The following is a 3,360-nucleotide window of genomic DNA, read 5'->3' as shown; positions in this document are numbered from 1 at the left end:
AAGATCAGGAGAGACTAAGATGTTAGATAATGATAATGGAGTAGACGTAGACGGAAAAGATGCATGTCCTATGTGAGTAATGGGAAGTGAGGAATCGTTGCCGACGGTGATGCGAGTTGAAGTGTGGACGTGATAGGAGGTGCGGAGGGTTTTTTTTTTGAACCTTCTAACAGTAGGAGAACCTCCTACTATTTTTGTATTAAAAGAATAAAGGGGTTACAATTTACATGGTTGTTGTACAATCCATCTATTACAACTTACCTTCCCATTTGGGAGGTAAGGGGGGTCTTAAGATATAGAGGAGAGGATGAGTGGAATGAGGTGCTTATGCTTTTCCTTAACCCTATAGGTAAGGAGAGAGAAATCAGTCTTGAGCCTATCTAGCCATGAAGTTTTTGAGGGCATCATCCCCCTGAAGTGTTTGTTATTACATTCTTTCCAGATACTCCAAGCTGCAGTTAGGAAGATCTCCATGAAGAGGGGCCTATTCTAGTTGTTTTTGGCAAACACAACATTTTGCAGGCGAGGTTGTCCCTGATTCCACAGAATACCAAGGCTGGACTAGCATTCATTACTAAATTGACACTCAAAGAAGAGGTGCTCCAGTGTTTCCTCGATGTGTAATCCACATGAGATGCAATCATAGTCATTTCCTATATTGTAGTGACTCCTTTTGAGCATGTTTCGCATGTTCAGTCGATCATAAAGGTGTAACCATCCGAAGACTTTAATTTTCATGGTGGATTTTGATTTTCAGATCCAGCCAAACGCCTCATGATCCCTAACTTCTCTGAAGTAGAAAGAGTAGTATTTATGCGCTGTGTAGTTTTCGGTGCCCCAAGCATATGTCCAAACATCGGGCTCATTGGAGACAACCGTTTCCCTCGTGTCCTCTTGCAGTTGGCGTGTCTCTGCATGGGCCTGAGCCGATAGAGGTAAATGAAACGCCTCGCTCAGTGACGTGATGGACAAGAAATCCTTCACGGAGATATCTTCATTGATAGCATATGAGAATGCCCGTGGGTACTTCTCATCAAATGTAGTGTCTATCCATAAATCTTTCCAGAAGAGCACATGTGATCCATTAGTCATGTGAATGTGTGAGACACCCCTATAGATTGGCATTAGCTTGGCAACATCTCGCCACCAGAACGATCCACAAGGATCTGAAGCATGCGGGATTTGGTTTGTGTAATAAGTGTCCCAGATGAGTTCAACCCAAGGCACGTTGCACCTATTGTAGAATTTATGTAGGAACTTTAATAAGAGTGTGTCACCTTGAATCCTGATATCAATTACTCCCAGACCACCACTTTCCTTAGGACGACAAACCATTTCCCAAGAAGCAAGTGAGTTGCATTTGTCCCCTTGCTCTGTTTTCTTTGTCCGTAGGCATTTCCTTCTTATTTTGTCCAGGAGTTCAACATCTTGGTAGGTAGCCAGAGCATGCATAATGCAAAGATAATGAGCAAAGTGATCACTGAATTAAGCAGAGATAGCTTTCCACCCTATAAAATCATGTTGAGAGTAGCTGTTAGTATCCTTTCCATGGAACAGACCAGAGGCATGAGATCAAGAACAGTTGGTCGCGTGGTGCCAAGCGGAACGCCTAAGTATGTGAAAGGCATCTTGCCGATAACACATCCGAAGATGTTGGCAATCTCTTCTAACTTGGCAGTATCATAATTGATTGGAATGAGAGTAGATTTGTGGAAGTTTATTTTCAATCAAATGGACATGACATAGTCAGTCAAAATATCCTTGATGACAGTCGCATGTTGTGTGCAAGCTGGTAGCACAAGAATGGTGCCATCGGCGTACTGGATGACTGGGTACTCTTCTTGGTGTGGAGAAGGGAAGGGCAGTTGTATTTGATGGCGTGCAAAAGCATCGTTGATGGCTGCTTGAAGGAGATCTGCCGCTAGCACGAAGGTTAGGGGTGAAAGAGGATCCCCCTGCCTGACCCCACACTTGCAAAGAAATTGGCACCCAGGAGTACCATTTAGGAGGACCGAGGATTTTCCTGAAGAAAAGATGCAGCGGATCCAGGTAAGCCATTTGTCATTGAATCCCATATTTTTCATAATCTCAATCATCGCTTCATGTTCAATTGTGTCAAAGGCTTTGGCAAAGTCAAGTTTGAGAAGCATGATTTCTTTTTTTTGAAGTGTGGCATTGATATATGTACTCATATGCCCATGCGAGGTAGTCCTGGATAGTGCTCCCCTTTAGGAACCCATATTGATTTCTGTGAATAATCTTCAGAATGACTTTTTGTAGTCTATTTGCCAAGATCTTAGGGATGACTTTGAGGCAACAATTTAAGAGAGTGATCGGCATGTAGTCATTAATAGTCTCAGGTGATCCAGTTTTTGGAATGAGAGTTATGAAGCCATCATTAATGCTTTCCAGACTTAGATCACCGTTGTGGAATTGATGGCATAGGTTGTAAAAGTCTTCCTTAATGATTGGCCAGCATCTCTTAAGAAAAAGACCATTAAAGCCATCCGGGCCCACAGCCCTATCTGCAGGCATCTCTCGAATAACCTTGTCAATCTCATCATGAGTGAAAGGAAGAGTTAGCTCATCAAGTCCTACACATCGTTTGATAATCCTAGCAAGATCAAACTTCATGTTACATGGTTGTGACGATCCCATTTTTTCCTTGAAAGCTTGGTAGATGAGTGATTCTTTTCCGGCGTGATCTTCAATAGTTGTGCCGTCGCTGGCTGTCAAAGAGGCAATATTATTCTTTCGATATCTTTCCAAGGCCATGGACTGAAAGAACTTTGAAGGTTCATCTCCAAATTGAACCCATCGAATTGTACATCTTTTTTTCCAGTACAGTTGTTGGTATCGTAGAAGTCGCACAATGTGGGCTTTGATTATGCGACGAAAATTTGTTTCTAGTATGGTGAGAGCACGTTTATTTTCAAGCTCATCTAGCTCGCAGAGGGATTTATTGGAGTTTTCAATAGCCATCGAGAGCTTTGATATACCCTTACTCCAATGCTTGAGATTTCTACGAAGGATTTTAAATTTTTTGCATAGCACAGTGGCATAGTTGGTGGAGTGCACTGGTTTTGCCCAAGAGCTCTCAACAACATTCATGAAACCCGGATGTTGAACCCAAAAGGATTCAAATCGAAATAGTTTGGATTTTGGTATATTAGTTTCAATGGTGACCACACAAGGGATGTGATCAGAGACAGGTTTACCTAGTGGTTTGACCAGAGTTTTTGGATATGACAGGGTCCAATTGGAGCTTGTGAAGAACCAGTCCAGTTGTTCTAATAGGGGATCCAATTGCATGTTGCTCCAGGTAAAAGACCGACCTTTAATGGGTAATTCAATTAGGCT

General features: G+C 42.4%; 1 pseudogene; it reads right to left on the bottom strand.

Annotated features, from left to right (window-relative positions):
- Positions 1–288: 288 nt before the first annotated feature.
- On the bottom strand, positions 289–2,982 carry LOC123090099 (uncharacterized; annotated as a pseudogene).
- Between the last annotated feature and the right edge of the window lie 378 nt (positions 2,983–3,360).

This window comes from Triticum aestivum, chromosome 4B, assembly GCF_018294505.1.
Source record: "Triticum aestivum cultivar Chinese Spring chromosome 4B, IWGSC CS RefSeq v2.1, whole genome shotgun sequence".
In the NCBI taxonomy this organism is placed as follows: domain Eukaryota; kingdom Viridiplantae; phylum Streptophyta; class Magnoliopsida; order Poales; family Poaceae; genus Triticum; species Triticum aestivum.
The sequence above is the reverse complement of the archived record's forward strand: the minus strand, read 5'-3'. Positions and strand labels throughout refer to the sequence as shown.